The 19,202-nt window shown below is 42.1% G+C and overlaps 1 pseudogene; it reads left to right on the forward strand.

The window, feature by feature from the left end:
* Positions 1 to 19,202, forward strand: part of LOC139563772 (RNA helicase aquarius-like) — a 94,797-nt pseudogene that overhangs the window by 35,495 nt on the left and 40,100 nt on the right.

The raw sequence follows: 19,202 nt of genomic DNA on the forward strand, positions 1-19,202 counted from the left end.
AAGTGCAATACACCAAAATAAAGCTTAACTTCTTGTTAATCCAGCCGCCGTGTCAGATTTCAAAAAGGCTTTACGGCGAAAGAAAACCATACGATTATCTGAGGACAGCGCCTCATCATACAAATCCTTTTCAACCAGAGAGGTGCGACACGAAAGTCAGAAATAACGATATAATTCATGCCTTACCTTTGAAGATCTTCTGGTCCTTTTGTTCGATAAATTCCTTCGTTATATCCCCAAAAGATCAATTTATTTGGCGCGTTTGATTCAGAAATACACCGGTTAAAACTCGCCCAACATGACTATAAATTATCTAATAAGTTACCTGTAAACTTGGTCCAAACATTTCAAACAACTTTCCTAATCCAATTTTAGGTATCCTAAAATGTAAATAATCGATAAAATTTAAGCCGGAATATACTGTTTTCAATAGTGGATAAAATCAAAGTGGAGCGAGTTCCAGGTCGCGCACCAAACAAAAGAGTCCACTTGGCTTGACACTCAGTCTGAACAACCCTACTTCTTCATTACTCAAAAGAAAAACATTTTCTAAAGACTGTTGACATCTAGTGGAAACCATAGGAACTGCAACCAGGTGCCTCAGAAATCTAGTTTCCCATAGAAAACCAATTGAAAACACAGTGAACTCAACAACAACAAAAAATTCCTGGATGGTTTGTCCTCGGGGTTTCGCCTGCCAAATAAGTTATGTTATACTCACAGACATTAATGCAAATTAATTACTTAAAAATTATACAATGTGATTTTCTGGATTTTTGTTTTAGATTCCGTCTCTCACAGTTGAAGTGTACCTATGATAAAAATGACAGACCTCTACATGCTTTGTAAGTAGGAAACCCTGCAAAATTGGCAGTGTATCAAATACTTGTTCTCCCCACTGTATATATAAAAACAAATACAAATATATACTTGGAGTCAAAGTATCGAAATATTGTTGAAAACAGCTCTTGTTTTGCTTCTCAAGTTTTCAACATGTTCCTTAAAATCCTCTAACCATGAGTGATAACTTTGTGTGTTTGAACAGAAATACCATCCAGTTTACACCAACTCAGATTGAGGCCATCCATGCTGGGATGCAGCCTGGACCCACTATGGTAAGAACATTTACTGTTGATGATATTGATTTTCATAATTTAAGATGTGGTCAAGATCAAACATCTTGTCTGGTAAAAAAAAATTAAAAACAATGTGACTACTCATATCTAGCCACCTGAGTAAACCAAGGCAATAGACGGACAGCATTAAAAGTTTGAGCCACAGCTGAAGTCTCCTATCCATTGGCTCGTTAGTTAAACTGTACTTTTCAATCACTCATAGCCCAGAGCGGGTTGTTGGCTACCTATGACAGGTGTATTATTGGCCCTGGCTTCTTGAAGAGCTGAGGATTTGTAACTACTCTTCCTGACGCAGGGGACTGGCTAGGACCTTCCCCCAGACACTAGTAATGTGGAGTTATTTGGCGTTCCATTCCTTCTCACTCCTGCAGATCTCAGTCAGGCCCTCTTAGTGAATTACTGCCCTGAAAGGCCCTCCACTAAATTAAATGGTGCCGATGGAGCGCACACACAGCTGCCACACACACACACACACACACACACACACACACACACACACACACACACACACACACACACACACACACACACACACACACACACACACACACACACACACACACACACACAACTGCCTCGCAAACACACAGCCTCTCATCCACAGAAACACACGCACACACACACACACACACACACACACACACACACAGCTGCCTCGCAAACACACAGCCTCTCATCCACAGAAACACACACATTCACTAACACACACACAGCGTCTCCTCTACAGAAACACGCATTCACTAACACACACACACACACACACTCCTGCCTTGCTTTGATGAAGCTCATTCCTGGCCTGGTGACTCGTAGCTGGCAGAGGGATCTGTCTGTTATTTATTGGGTGACTGCTGGGGAGTAAATATGGCAGCATGGCTATCAGCACAGTCGTAAAACAACTCTACACACACACACACACAAACCACTCACTGGCATGTGTCGGGACAATCATTAGCAGCCAAGGCAGCCTCCCAGTCCCAGGCTTCTCCTATCGTCTTGAGCTGTTTATATGTGTTATTCTGTGTTTGGGTCTGTAGTGTATAAAGTGGACTGGCTTTTATGTGACTTACCTGAGGTGTGACGTAGCTAAATTAATATACCATCAAGTAAACTCCATTCCAAGTTTTAGCCTCAACTAGTCTGTGAGCACCTTCTGCCCTGGAAAAGCCCTGATGAAAATGGAAATAAAAATAGTTTGTTTGAGTCTTTCCAACTTGAGTAGTGGTGTTTTTTCTAGACAAGACCCAATGACCTCTACAGCCTTAACTAGACCCAATGTTCTCTACAGCCTTAACTAGACCCAATGACCTCTACAGCCTTAACTAGACCCAATGACCTCTACAGCCTTAACTAGACCCAATGACCTCTACAGCCTTAACTAGACCCAATGACCCCTACAGCCTTAACTAGACCCAATGACCCCAATTGCCGTAACTAGACCCAATGACCCCTGCAGCCCTAACTAGACCCAATGACCCCTGCAGCCCTAACTAGACCCAATGACCTCTACAGCCCTAACTAGACCCAATGACCTCTACAGCCCTAACTAGACCCAATGACCCCTGCAGCCCTAACTAGACCCAATGACCCCTACAGCCCTAACTAGACCCAATGACCCCTACAGCCTTAACTAGACCCAATGACCCCTATAGCCTTAACTAGACCCAATGACCCCTATAGCCCTAACTAGACCCAATGACCCCTACAGCCCTAACTAGACCCAATGACCTCTACAGCCTTAACTGCTGGTGACACTGTCTGTGATTTATTTAGAATTCAAGTCACACTTAACCAGCATGGCTACCACAGCATTCTGCAGCGATACGCCATCTCATCTGGTTTGCGGTTAGTGGGACTATCATTTGTTTTTCAACAGGACAATGACCCAACACACCTCCAGGCTGTGTAACGCTATTTGACCAAGAAGGAGTATGCTTTATCAGATGACCTGGCCTCTACAATCACCCGATCTCAACCCAATTGAGATGGTTTGGGATGAGTTGGACCACAGAGTGAAGGAAAAGCAGCCAACAAGTGCTCAGCATATGTGGGAACTCCTTCAAGGCTATTGGAAAAGCATTCCAGGAGAAGCTGGTTGAGAGAATGCCAAGAGTGTGCAAAGTTGTCATTAAGGCAAAGGGTGGCTACTTTGAAAAATCTAAAATATATTCTTACACTTTTTTGGTTACTACATTATTCCATATGTGTTATTTCATAGTTCTGATGTCTTGTAGAAAATAGTAAAATAAAATAAAAACCCTTGAATGACTAGGTATGTCCGAAACTTTTGACTGGAACTGTATATACAAAGGTATGTGGACACCCCTTCAAATGCTGACGTGTATAAATCGAGAACTCCGTAGCCAAACATTGGCAGTAGAATGGCCTTACTGAAGATCTGTGACTTTCATTGTGGCACCGTAATAGGATGCCACCTTTCCAACAAGTCAGTGCGTCAAATTTCTGCCTTGCTAGAGCTGCCACGGTCAACTGTAAGTGATGCTGCCACGGTCAACAACGGCTCAGCCGGGAAGTGGTAGCAAGCTCACAGAATGGGACCGCCGGGTGCTGATGCACGTAGCACAAATATTGTCCTCAGTTGCAACACTCACTACTGAGTTCCAAAATGCCTCTGGAAGCAACGTCAGCACAAGAACTGTTCGTTGGGAGCTTCATGAAATGGGTTTCCATGGCCAAGCAGCTGCACACAAGCCTAAGATCACCATGCGCAATGCCAAGCGTCGGCTGGAGTGGTATGAAGCTCGCCGCCATTGGACTCTGAAGTAGTGGAAACGCATTCTCTGGAGTGATGAATCATTTTTCACCATTTGGTAGTCCGACGGACGAATCTGGGTTTGGCGGATGCCAGGAGAACACTACCTGCCCCAATGCATAGTGCCAACTGTAAAGTTTGGTGGATGAGTAATAATGGTCTGGTGCTGTTTTTCATGGTTGGGGCTAGGCCCCTTAGTTCCAGTGAAGGGAAATCTTTGAATTGGAACGCCGACTGCAAGCCAGGCCTAATCACCCAACATCTTTGCCCGACCTCACTAATGCTGTTGGTGCTGAATGGAGGCAAGTCCCCGCAACAAAGTTCCAACATCTAGGGGTAAGCCTTTCCAGAGGAGTGGAGGCTGTTATAGCAGCAAAGGGGGACTAACTCCAAATTGTATTGCCCATGATTTTGGAATGACATGTTCAAAATATGTAGAGTTATATAATATAACTTGTGCTATTTTTTTCATGACTTTATGAACCACCTCAAATGTGCTATTTATTATTGTCAGTCTGCGTTAAAGACCAAAATAGAGCCCTTGGTCTAAAATAGTTCCAACTTCATTAAATATTTATTCAGTGCTCATGCAGCGGCCGTTTTCACTAGCTCTGATCTTGCTGTCAGAATAACTAACTATAGCTTTGAGATCTAGGCTATATAAGTACAAATCTCAGTTAACACAGAACCAAAGGCTTGCGTAAGTGGTCAGATGCTTGATTAAGTTCTTGGTCCATAAGTGTTAAGAGAAGAGAGAGAACGAGGATCGGAACCGGAACGTAGAACTCCACACTTTCTCTTTGCAAGTTACGGGTAAGTCTATGGGCCAAATTTCCCCTCCCCATCCGCAATTCGAAAGATACGTGCAAAATCATGATTTGTGCATATAACCAGTGATGGAAAAACCCAAGAACCGGAGCTAATGCTGCTCATTATCTCACGCATCCCGCATCTACGGTACCATTTATGAAGTCTGTCCATGAGAGATTATATCAGTATAAACATCCATGAGGATGATTAGCCTCAGGCCATACGTCAGAGCAGAAGCCTCAAGGAGTCTGCAGATACGTATTCTTTATCCACTGGAAACCATCTTGTCAATGGAAACCACAACAAATAGGCCTAGTGATACAAAATATACAGTACATGGGTAGATTCAGTTGTGTTCATTAAATGGGCAGATATTGCTGTAAAATTCGATTCTGGCCCTACCTACCCTTAGCTCACTGACGGATTCAGATATGATAATCTTCTGTTTAAAAACAGACCAGTTTTCTCCTGTTTCGTGCCAACTGAACACAGGCCCTTGTTGCGTAGAGCAGAGCCAGTGAGAATGGCGTGAGTTTGAAGAATGTGGAGTGGATGTGACGGCTCTGGAATAGCACCATTGCATTCTGCAGATCAGCTAAAGCTAGCTACAGTACCAGGACGAGAGGCTGTCTACAACATGCACCCTGTCTGACTCAACATTCACCCTTTCTTCCTTCCGGTCCAATGACGAGGAAGGAGAAACCTGGGGTAACTAATTAACACTGTACTGTATAGGCAATGGGATGAAAAATTATTATATTTTCACAATGGTCAACCAAGGCTAGTTTACAGTGACATTAATATACATTACATTGCCTTTTAATGAATAAATAAAAGATTATATAAATCCCCCCCCTTAATTAGATATTGAAATACTGTGTATATGAAAGACAGAGGTATATAGAGCGCTTTTGTGGAAGTTGAAAGCACTTTATGACTAAATGGGTTAGTTCTGTCTCTGTCTCTCTCTCTTTGGCAGTCTCCTGGGACGGGAGAGCAGAGGGCTGCTTTTGTGACGAGGGAAACAAGTTCACCACTTTTTAATTTGGTCGTCATCAGCAGGTGTAGTTCTGTTTATGAATCATCTGCTGTGAGGCTTAGCAAGAGATCTATTTAAGAGTTAAAGTTTCACTCTGACACACGCACACACAGCACAGCAGTGTCTGGGTAACATCGAAGATAGCATGGCCAGGTCCCACTGCCACCCACAAATCGTCTTTCTGGTTTGTTGTGGCGGCACACCGGGACGCCTGACTAGACAAAAGATGGCTCGGGTTTCTGTATTTTTGTCTTTTTCAGTTTGTTGAAAAGCAAACTATTGTGTTTGTTTTACACTCTTTGTTTGACAATGTAATTTGTGAGCTTTGTATTTATTCAATATCAATCATTGTAACAAGTGTAGGTAACTTATGTCTTGTTTAAAAATATGGAAATTAAATCTTTTTTATGTGAATATTTTAAGCCATTGAAACTGACAACTTTATAATGACCAATGCAGCTCCAATTCCTGTTATACCTTGTCAATGTTATTACATGTATTAGCGAAGACTGCAATTTGGTCCTTCTGGCTATTAGCTTCCATCGTCTCAGCAACCAAAACTATTAATAGCCAGCTTTGAGTTTGGGTTCTTAAACTTTAGATTTGATTTTCCACTTCAAGCCTACTGGCTTGTTGCTTGCAGCTGATACTGATTTGTGCATGAAGGGTTTGAAACTATTTTCCCTAGGCTGTGATGTCACAGGTTTAGGCTTCAGTTCTCCTCACAACATCCCCTCAGAATGATGTGATATGACCCTCAGATCACGACACTGATCTTATCTGGCTATGGACAGGCAGGCAATGTTTAGGGAAGGTTGAGGCTATTATCATCATAGGAATATGGCGTAACAGTGTTTGTATAGGGTGGTTGTTACTAGTTTGATACTGTACCAGGCCTCCAGGTATGATGAGAGAATGGTTGGTTGTTGGAATGAGTTCCAGGAATATAACAGCTCTTCTATGGTCCAATTCAACTGACTGAAATGGAACTGATACTGTTTGCTTTCTCAAGGTAAACTATGGATGGATGTGGTATATGTTGTGTTCAGGTATGGGCGTGTGAACTACGTACTGGCCAGGAGGCTGGAGCTGCTCAGAGAGGTGGGCAGTCTGCAAGAGAGTCTGGACCTACACCTGTGAGACTGACGGACACTTCTACCTCTACCAGGTCAGTACAGGAGGGGGGTGTGTTTGGGGATAATAGATGTGAATGTGTGTGACATTAGACTAAAGGTAAGGCATTTTCCAGATGAATCAGTCATTTCTGATATCCCGACCTAAAAAAATTGGTAATAAAATGTGTCACTAAAATAAAAATGAAAGGGGATGAGATGCTGCAGATCTCATCCCAGTGCAATACGTGTCAGTATCTTCCTTCTGCTTCAAATCCGCCTCGACAGCAAATACCAAAATATTATACCATATCATCCATTTATTTCTGTCACCTAATTACCAAAAACTGGCTCTAGGAAAAATGCCACAGCAGACAGTTGTGATTCAAATCAAATGTTATTGGTCACATACACATGGTTAGCAGATGTTAATGCTATTGTAGTGAAATGCTTGTGCTTCTAGTTCCGACCATGCAGTAATATCTAACACAAAATCTAACAATGTCACAACAACTACCTTTTACACACAAGTGTAAAGGAAAAAGGAATGAATAAGAATATGTACATATAAATATATGGATGAGCGATGGCCGAACGGCATAGGCAAGATGCAGTAGATGGTATAGAGTACAGTATATACTGTACATATGAGATGAGTAATGTAGGGTATGTAAACATTATATAAAGTGGCATTGTTTAAAATGACTAGTGATACATTTATTACATCCAATTTTTTATTATTAAAGTGGCTAGAGATTTGAGTCAGTATGTTGGCAGCAGACACTCAATGTTAGTGATGGCTGTTTAACAGTCTGATGGCCTTGAGATAGAAGCTGTTTTTCAGTCTCTCGGTCCCAGCTTTGATGCACCTGTACTGACCTCGCCTTCTGGATGATAGCGGGGTGAACAGGCAGTGGCTCAGGTGGTTGATGTCCTTGATGATCTTTTTGGCCTTCCTGTGACATCGGGTGGTGTAGGTGTCCTGGAGGGCAGGTAGTTTGCCCACGGTGATGCGTTGTGCAGACCTCACTACCCTCTGGAGAGCCTTACGGTTGTGGGCGGAGCAGTTGCCGTACCAGGCGGTGATACAGCCCGACAGGATGCTCTCGATTGTGGCAGCATGCATCAGCAGAAAGGCCCAGAATAGACAACAGAGCCTTTTTAACAAAGAGGAGACAACCCAAGGCAACTGTCAGCTTAAGAGGACCTGAGAGAGCTCATAAAATAGCCCAGATCTAAAATCTAAAAGAGTGGAGTGGATATCTCACTGAGGCGGCATCCTGTCAGTAAGAGGAGACTGGAAAACACAGCAGGGAGGCTGGCAGTATGGTGTAGAGGGGAGACAGAAGAGGGAGGCTGGAAGTGGGGTGTAGAGGGGAGAGTAGGGTTGAATATTGTATTTGACAAATGTTCAGTTTAAAACATATATAAATATGTCTGTATTTGGTAAGAGCTTTGATTGTCATTCAAATTCAAGCCTGATGCTACCTGAGCCTGATGACCTATACATTAAAGACCTTTAATGAGCCCAAGCCCAAAAAAGCCCAAATGATTGCGCCGTTATCCAATACATAGCCTATCATATATAAGCTACCGCACAATACACACGACAGAAAACATAAAAGCCCATAGATGTAGCTATGCTCTCTTGGGTAAATCAATTAAACTAGCTCCAGTAGGCTAATCTTTTTGTATGGACTGTATTACTGTCCTTTTGTTGTATTATACTGTATTATATGGACTGGAATTACACACCTCATTCAAACCATGAAGCTGGGAAAGAACGTGATGCTAGTGCAGGACATGCGGCCTACAAAGTTACAATTATAGACTTGCGAATTTGAGTTTAAATTAAATAAGTTTTGTTGTCCTCATGTTCATCATTGTAATGACATGCTTGAATAATATAGGACTGGAATAAGATGCAGACGGCTGTCATTTCTCTTCACAGAGATTGAATGGTTATGGGTCTGAACAAATAACTGCTATAGCCTACCGCCATCGAGTTCTCTTTCAAACTCCCTGTGAGTTCAATTGGCTGCTTTATTTAACATGCTGCATTTAACATGCTGCAAACAAGAGCTTGTATCCCTCTTCGAATGGTCTATTAGTATACGAAACAACAAAAATGTAGAGCATGCTATTCTAGTACTTCTTTTCATGGGACTACAAGAGCTAAGGAAAGTTATTTAAGGAGAGAGGCCAGCGGAGCGCAAGTGCGTATTGTGCAAGAGACAGAGGCAATAAGTTAGAGACTTATGCATAACCCATCATTCATTAGCAAAATTTAAGACTAATACTGCATTGAATGTATTACCTGAAAGAGGTAGGCTAGGACATCTATCTACACATCAAGTGTACAAAACATTAAGGAAACCTCCTCTTTCCATGACATAGACTGACAAGGTGAATCCAGGTGAAAGCTATGATCCCTTATTGTGTCACTTGTTAAATCCACTTCAAACAATGTAGATAAAGGGGAGGAGACAGGTTAAATAAGGATTTTTAAGCCTTGAGACATGGATTGTGTATGTATGCCATTCTCAGGGTGAATGAGCAAGACACGATTTAAGTGCCTTTGAACGGGGTATGGTAGTAGGTGTCAAGAATTGCACCGCTGCTGGGTTTTTCATGCTCAACAGTTTCCCGTGTGTATCAAGAATGGTCCACAACCCAAACGACATCCAGGCAACTTGACACAACTGTGGCAAGCATTGGAGTCAATATGGGCCAGCATCCCTGTGGAACGCTTTCGACACCTTGTAGAGTCCATGTCCTGACGAAGTGAAGCTGTTCCGAGGGCAAAAGGAGGAGGGGTGCAACTCAATATTAGGAAGGTGTTCCTCATGTTATATGTGCTCAGTGTGTGTGTGTGTGTGTGTGTGTGTGTGTGTGTGTGTGTGTGTGTGTGTGTGTGTGTGTGTGTGTGTGTGTGTGTGTGTGTGTGTGTGTGTGTGTGTGTGTGTGTGTGTGTGTGTGTGTGTGTGTGTGTGTGTGTGTGTATATATATATGTATACATATGTGTGTGTGTGTATGTATGTATATATGTCTATGTGTGTATATATGTATGTGTATATATATGTGTATATGTATGTATGTATATATATATATATATATATATATATATATATATATATATATATGTATGTGTATATACATATATATATATATATATATATATACAGTGGGGAGAACAAGTATTTGATACACTGCCGATTTTGCAGGTTTTCCTACTTACAAAGCATGTAGAGGTCTGTCATTTTTATCATAGTTACACTTCAACTGTGAGAGACGGAATCTAAAACAAAAATCCAGAAAAACATATTGTATGATTTTTAAGTAATTAATTTGCATTTTATTGCATGACATAAGTATTTGATCACCTACCAACCAGTAAGAATTCCGGCTCTCACAGACCTGTTAGTTTTTCTTTAAGAAGCCCTCCTGTTCTCCACTCATTATCTGTATTAACTGCACCTGTTTGAACTTGTTACCTGTATAAAAGACACCTGTCCACACACTCTATCAAACAGACTCCAACCTCTCCACAATGGCCAAGACCAGAGAGCTGTGTAAGGACATCAGGGATAAAATTGTAGACCTGCACAAGGCTGGGATGGGCTACAAGACAATAGGCAAGCAGCTTGGTGAGAAGGCAACAACTGTTGGCGCAATTATTAGAAAATGGAAGAAGTTCAAGATGACGGTCAATCACCCTCGGTCTGGGGCTCCATGCAAGATCTCACCTCGTGGGGCATCAATGATCATGAGGAAGGTGAGGGATCAGCCCAGAACTACACGGCAGGACCTGGTCAATAACCTGAAGAGAGATGGGACCACAGTCTCAAAGAAAACCATTAGTAACACACTACGCCGTCATGGATTAAAATACTGCAGCGCACGCAAGGTCCCCCTGCTCAAGCCAGCGCATGTCCAGGCCCGTCTGAAGTTAGCCAATGACCATCTGGATGATCCAGAGGAGGAATGGGAGAAGGTCATGTGGTCTGATGAGACAAAAATAGAGCTTTTTGGTCAAAACTCCACTCGCAGTGTTTGGAGGAAGAAGAAGGATGAGTACAACACCAAGAACACCATCCCAACCGTGAAGCATGGAGGCGGAAACATCATTCTTTGGGGATGCTTTTCTGCAAAGGGGACAGGACGACTGCACCGTATTGAGGGGAGGATGGATGGGGCCATGTATCGCGAGATCTTGGCCAACAACCTCCTTCCCTCAGTAAGAGCATTGAAGATGGGTTGTGGCTGGGTCTTCCAGCATGACAACGACCCAAAACACACAGCCAGGGCAACTAAGGAGTGGCTCCGTAAGAAGCATCTCAAGGTCCTGGAGTGGCCTAGCCAGTCTCCAGACCTGAACCCAATAGAAAATCTTTGGAGGGAGCTAAAAGTCCGTATTGCCCAGCGACAGCCACGAAACCTGAAGGATCTGGAGAAGGTCTGTATGGAGGAGTGGGCCAAAATCCCTGCTGCAGTGTGTGCAAACCTGGTCAAGAACTACAGGAAACGTAAGATCTCTGTAATTGCAAACAAAGGTTTCTGTACCAAATATTAAGCTCTGCTTTTCTGATGTATCAAATACTTATGTCATGCAATAATATGCAAATTAATTACTTAAAAATCATACAATGTGATTTTCTGGATTTTTGTTTTAGATTCTGTCTTTCACAGTTGAAGTGTACCTATGATAAAAATTACAGACCTCTACATGCTTTGTAAGTAGGAAAATCGGCAAAATCGGCAGTGTATCAAATACTTGTTCTCCCCACTGTATATGTATAATGTATGTGTATATACAGTGGGGAGAACAAGTATTTGATACACTGCCGATTTTGCAGGTTTTCCTACTTACAAAGCATGTAGAGGTCTGTAATTCTTATCATAGGTACACTTCAACTGTGAGAGACGGAATCTAAAACAAAAATCCAGAAAATCACATTGTATGATTTTTAAGAAATTAATTTGCATTTTATTGCATGACATAAGTATTTGATCACCTACCAACCAGTAAGAATTCCGGCTCTCACAGACCTGTTAGTTTTTCATTAAGAAGCCCTCCTGTTCTCCACTCATTACCTGTATTAACTGCACCTGTTTGAACTCGTTACCTGTATAAAAGACACTTGTCCACACACTCAATCAAACAGACTCCAACCTCTCCACAATGGCCAAGACCAGAGAGCTGTGTAAGGACATCAGGGGTAAAATTGTAGACCTGCACAAGGCTGGGATGGGCTACAGGACAATAGGCAAGCAGCTTGGTGAGAAGGCAACAACAACTGAAAATCATACAATGTGATTTTCTGGATTCCGTCTCTCACAGTTGAAGTGTACCTATAATAAAAATTACAGACCTCTACATGCTTTGTAAGTAGGAAAACCTGCAAAATCGGCAGTGTATCAAATACTTGTTCTCCCCACTGTATGTGTGTGTGTGTATATATATACACGTGTGTATGTATGTATGTATGCATGTATATATATATATATGTGTGTGTGTGTGTATATACAGTTGAAGTCAGAAGTTTACATAGATCTTAGCCAAATACATTTAAACTCAGTTTTTCACAATTACTGACATTTAATCCTAGTAAAAATTCCCTGTCTTAGGTCAGTTAGGATCACCACTTTATTTTAAGAATGTGAAATGTCAGAATAATAGTAGAGAGAATGATTTATTTCAGCTTTTATTTCTTTCATCGCATTCCCAGTGGGTCAGAAGTTTACATTCACTCAATTAGTATTTGGTAGCACTGCCTTTAAATTGTTTAACTTGGGTCAAACGTTTCGGGTAGACTTCCACAAGCCTCCCACAATAAGTTGGGTGGATTTTGGCCCATTCCTCCTGACAAAGCTGGTGTAACTGAGTCAGGTCTGTAGGCCTCCTTGCTCGCACACACTTTTTCAATTCTGCCCACACATTTTCTATAGGATTGAGGTCAGGGATTTGTGATGGCTACTCCAATACCTTGACTTTGTTGTCCTTAAGCCATTTTCCCACAACTTTGGAAGTATGCTTAGGGTCATTGTCCATTTGGAAGACCCATTTGCGACCAAGCTTTAACTTCCTGACTGATGTCTTGAGATGTTGCTTCAATATATCCACATAATTTCCCTTCCTCATGACGCCATCTATTTTGTGAAGTGCACCAGTACCTCCTGCAGCAAAGCAACCCCACAACATGATGCTGCCACCCCCGTGCTTCACGGTTGGGATGGTGTTCTTGGGCTTGCAAGCCTCCCCCTTTTTCCTCCAAACATAACAATGGGTCATTATGGCCGAACAGTTTCATCAGAGCAGAGGACAATTCTCCAAAAAGTGCCATCTTTGTCCCCATGTGCAGTTGCAAACCGTAGTCTGGCTTTTTTATTGCAGTTTTGGAGCGGTGGCTTCTTCCTTACTGAGCGGCCTTTCAGGTTATGTCGATATAGGACTTGCTTTACTGTGGAAATAGATACTTTTGTTCCTGTTTCCGCCAGCATCTTCACAAGGTCCTTTGCTGTTGTTCTGGGATTGATTTGCACTTTTCGCACCTAAGTACGTTCATCTCTAGGAGACAGAACGTGTCTCCTTCCTGAGCGGTATGACGGCTACATGGTCCCATGGTGTTTATACTTGTGTTCTATTTATACTTGCCAAAACTATAGTTGGTTTGTGGAGTGGTTGAAAAACGAGTTTTAATGACTCCATGTAAACTTCCGATTTCAACTGTATATGTGTGTGTGTGTGTGTGTATACTGAACCAAAATATCAACACTACAAATATCTTTATACTTATGTTTAGCCAACTTGGATCTATTTGCTAGCTTACAAGGTAGAACAGTTGATTTGTTATGAACACACCCTTCTGTCTGTCTCCAACTGTTTGAACAGCATGCTATCCTGTCAACGTTGTTCACATGTTTCAATTAAGTTCAATACCTTATATAATTGTTTTATGCATTTGGGATATCGAGCTAAAACATAAATTCTAATTATTTAAATATATCATCCAGTCCTACTTTGTATGTGACGCAACTGTGTTTGTCTTTGAGTGAGAATGCATGTGTGCGGCATACCAAAAAGAGCCAGACCTGTAACATCCAGGGGGGCTGTCTGCTGCTGTCCTCTCTCTCCCCGCTGCAGGTGATGTCTCACTGGGAAAAGTACATGTCCAAGGTCAGGTCTAAGCAGGGTGGAGGCCGAGGCCGTGGCCACACACTTCCCCTTCCACAAGTACTTCTCCAACGCTCCCCAGCCTGTGTTCCACGGTCGCTCGTACGACGAAGACATGGACTTCGCCGAGGGCTGCTACCAACACATCAAGAAGATTTTTACCCAGCTGGAGGCGGCAGGCCACACACACACACACACACACACACACACACACACACACACACACACACACACACACACACACACACACACACACACACACACACACACACACACATCACATGTTTACCTAGCTAAAGGGATATACACACCATGAAGATCCTCACTCTGTCAGAGATAAACATGTCACAAACAAACAAGCTCTTGAACAAACACACACATACCATATTCCTCCCAGTCAGAGGTAAATCTGTCACACTGTCACACACCATGTCAGCAGTTCGGATGTTCCTCACGGGTCGTTAGCCATCTTTGTGTGTGTGTGTGGTGAAGTGGGAGTTGGAACGCTGAACACACGTGATTCTCTTTCCACAACTGATGCCATGACAGGTCTGCTCAGGCTCACATGTGATTGTTTCCATTCAGACCCTCTCTCCCACTCCTACTGGAGAAGTAGCCACTGTGACATCGCACTGAATCACATTTCAACGTTTTTTTGTGTGTTTCTGTTGTGATATTAGGAGTTTGTAATATGATGGGGATATAGTGAGATTCTTCCTTTTCTTCCTCTCCTCTTTATTAAATCTCTCTTTCACTCACTCACTCATTCCCTCTGTTTGAGTGTGTTCTGTGAGACATTGGTTGGAATTACATGATGATTTGGTGACATGTCACCCCGTGCCCCCTCCCCCTCCTCCCCTGAACCCATTGGCAGTGACACAGGACCTGCTGTCTGTCTCCCCAGATGCGGATGGAAGGTAATAGGGCCTTTCACTCACCCTGCATTCCCTACACATACATTCCCTACACATAATTCCGGACATTTGAGAAATGTACCGGACCCATATGCATTGGATACGTAACCTGATCTGGGTGTCCACTCACCGAGCTCAGAATGACAGAAATCACATTTAGATTATGCTAATTCATATTAAAAAACAAACTTTGGGGAAGTTGTTGTACGTAGATCCCAAATTCATACAAGTAGCAGGCCTAGTCCACATAATAAAAAATAAAAACAGCTATGAGTCTGATGCAACAGATCAGAACGGTTTGCTGAAAATGTTGATAAACTATTATTTATTTACATTATAAGTACTGCAATGTGCACAAGGCAGTAGGCTACGCGGGAACGTTCGTTCCATAATGCAATTGGCGGGAAAACACTGCAAGTGGTTTCATGTGACTATTAGAAAAATATCCGTTATAAATTTTGAAAGACCTGAGTGGCGCAGCGGTCTAAGGCACTGCATCACAGTGCTTGAGACGTCACTACAGAGCCAGGCTGTGTCACAAACGGCCGTGACCGGTAGTCCCATAGGGCAGCGCACAATTGGCCCAGCCTCGTCTGGGTTAGGGGAGAGTTTGGCCGGGGGGGCTTCAAATTAAATGTTATTGTTCACATACACATATTTAGCATATGTTATTGCGGGTGTAGCGAAATGCTTGTTGCTTAGGAGCTAGAAGCAGAGCTGCTGTATCTGTCGGCAACATCTTCCATACTTGGCTCTTCACGCTCTAGCAACTCCTTGTGGCAGGCAGTGTTTCCTCCGACACATTGTTGCGGCTGGCCTCCGGGTTAAGTGGGCGGGTGTTAAGGAGCGCGGTTTGGCGGGTCATGTTTTGGAGAGCGCATGACTCGACCTTCGCCTTGATGGGTACTGAGTTCTTACTTGAAATATCCTTATTCATGTTATTATATCAGAACTGAGGGTATGGAAATCTACTGAGTGAGAAAGTTTACATTCTGTCAGAACATGTTATTGTTAGATATCAGCTATCCTATGGAGAGGAGAAGGGCCACAGTCTGATTCAAGTCAATAGGACAGCCGTGAGTTGGGGAGGTGTAAGATAAAGTGAGAAAGAACAGGCATCACTAAAGTCCTGTCAAGAACAGAGATGTATTGACATTCCAGATGTGTAAGGAGGAGACTCAGCATTAGGAGGAAGGTATAAATATATGTGCTTGTGTAATTATGTCTTTGTCTTTGCAGCTGTTTGACCCAGCTGCAAAGCATGCAGCATCAAACAACAGAAATCTCATCATTAAAATTCCTCAAACATACATGTGTCTTATACCATTTTAAAGGTAATCTTGTTGTTAATCCCACCAAAGTGCCCGATTTCAAATAGGATTTTCAACGAAAGCACCACAAACGATTATGTTAGGTCACCGCCAAATCAGACACAGTCATTTTTCCAGCCAAAGATAGGAGTCACAAAAAGCACAAATAGAGATAAAATTAATCACTAACCTTTGATGATCTTCATCAGATGACACTCATAGGACTTCATGTTACACAATACATGTATGTTTTGTTTGATAAAGTTCATATTTATATTAAAAAATCTGAGTTTACATTGGCGTGTTACGTTCACTAGTTCCAAAAACATCCAGTGATTTTGCATAGCCACATCGATTCAACAGAAATACTCATCATAAATGTAGATGATAATACAAGTTATACACATGGAATTATAGATATACCTCTCCTTAATGCAACCGCTGTGTTGGAGTCAATCCGAAACCAGAAATGACATGATAAATATTCCCTTACCTTTGCTGATCCTCATCAGAATGCACTCCCAGGAAACCCAGGTCCACAATAAATGCTTGATTTGTTCGATAATGTACGTTATTTATGTCCAATTAGCTACTTTTGTTAGCGCGTTTGGTAAACAATTCCAAAGTCACGAAGCGCGTTCCCTAAAAGCTGACGAAATGTCCAAAAGTTCAGTAACAGTCAGTAGAAACATGTCAAACGATGTATTGAATCAATCTTTAGAATGTTGTTAACCTGTCTAGCCCCCACATTCCACTGAAAAGGCAGCGCGCGAAATTCAAAGAATATTTTTGGGAAATATTTAACTTTCACACATTAACAAGTCCAATACAGCAAATTAAAGATAAACATCTTGTGAATCCAGCCAACATGTCCGATTTTTTAAATGTTTTACAGCGAAAACACCACGTATATTTATGTTAGCTCACCACCAAATACAAAAAAGCACAGACATTTCTTTCACAGCACAGGTAGCTTGCACAAAACCCCCAAATAGAGATAGAATTAATCACTAACCTTTGAAATTCTTCATCAGATGAGTCATATAACATCATGTTACACAATACATTTATGTTTTGTTCGATAATGTGCATATACAGTGGGGCAAAAAAGTATTTAGTCAGCCACCAATTGTGCAACTTCTCCCACTTAAAAAGATGAGAGAGGCCTGCAATTTTCATCATAGGTACACTTCAACTATGACAGACAAAATGAGGGGAAAAAATCCAGAAAATCACATTGTAGGATTTTTTATGAATTTATTTGCAAATTATGGTGGAAAATAAGTATTTGGTCAATAACAAAAGTTTATCTCAATACTTTGTTATATACCCTTTGTTGGCAATGACAGAGGTCAAACGTTTTCTGTAAGTCTTCACAAGGTTTTCACACACTGTTGCTGGTATTTTGGCCCATTCCTCCATGCAGATATCCTCTAGAGCAGTGATGTTTTGGGGCTGTTGCTGGGCAACACAGACTTTCAACTCCCTCCAAAGATTTTCTATGGGGTTGAGATCTGTAGACTGGCTAGGCCACTCCAGGACCTTGAAATGCTTCTTACGAAGCCACTCCTTCGTTGCCCGGGCGGTGTGTTTGGGATCATTGTCATGCTGAAAGACCCAGCCACGTTTCATCTTCAATGCCCTTGCTGATGGAAGGAGGTTTTCACTCAAAATCTCACGATACATGGCCCCATTCATTCTTTCCTTTACACGGATCAGTCATCCTGGTCCCTTTGCAGAAAAACAGCCCCAAAGCATGATGTTTCCACCCCCATGCTTCACAGTAGGTATGGTGTTCTTTGGATGCAACTCAGCATTCTTTGTCCTCCAAACACGACGAGTTGAGTTTTTACCAAAAAGTTATATTTAGGTTTCATCTGACCATATGACATTCTCCCAATCTTCTTCTGGATCATCCAAATGCTCTCTAGCAAACTTCAGACGGGCCTGGACATGTACTGGCTTAAGCAGGGGGACACGTCTGGCACTGCAGGATTTGAGTCCCTGGCTGCGCAGTGTGTTACTGATGGTAGGCTTTGTTACTTTGGTCCCAGCTCTCTGCAGGTCATTCACTAGCTCCCCCCGTGTGGTTCTGGGATTTTTGCTCACCGTTCTTGTGATCATTTTGACCCCACGGGGTGAGATCTTGCGTGGAGCCCCAGATCGAGGGAGATTATCAGTGGTCTTGTATGTCTTCCATTTCCTAATAATTGCTCCCACAGTTGATTTCTTCAAACCAAGCTGCTTACCTATTGCAGATTCAGTCTTCCCAGCCTGGTGCAGGTCTACAATTTTGTTTCTGGTGTCCTTTGACAGCTCTTTGGTCTTGGCCATAGTGGAGTTTGGACTGTGACTGTTTGAGGTTGTGGACAGGTGTCTTTTATACTGATAACAAGTTCAAACAGGTGCCATTAATACAGGTAACGAGTGGAGGACAGAGGAGCCTCTTAAATAAGAAGTTACAGGTCTGTGAGAGCCAGAAATCTTGCTTGTTTGTAGGTGACCAAATACTTATTTTCCACCATAATTTGCAAATAAATTCATAAAAAATCCTACAATGTGATTTTCTGGATTTTTTTTCTCATTTTGTCTGTCATAGTTGAAGTGTACCTATGATGAAAATTACAGACCTCTCTCATCTTTTTAAGTGGGAGAACTTGCACAATTGGTGGCTGACTAAATACTTTTTTGCCCCACTGTATATATATAAAAAAAATCTCAGTTTACATTGGCGCGTTACATGCAGTAATGTTTTGATTCCAAAACATCTGGTGATTTTGCAGAAATACTCATAATAAACATTGATAAAAGATGCAAGTGTTATTCACATAATTAAAGATAAACTTATCCTCTATGTAACCGCTGTGTCAGATTTAAAAATAAACTTTACGGAAAAAGATTAATCTGAGAACGGCGTTTTAGAGCACAATCCAGCC

This window comes from Salvelinus alpinus, chromosome 34 (assembly GCF_045679555.1).
Source record: "Salvelinus alpinus chromosome 34, SLU_Salpinus.1, whole genome shotgun sequence".
NCBI classification, from domain to species: Eukaryota; Metazoa; Chordata; class Actinopteri; order Salmoniformes; family Salmonidae; genus Salvelinus; species Salvelinus alpinus.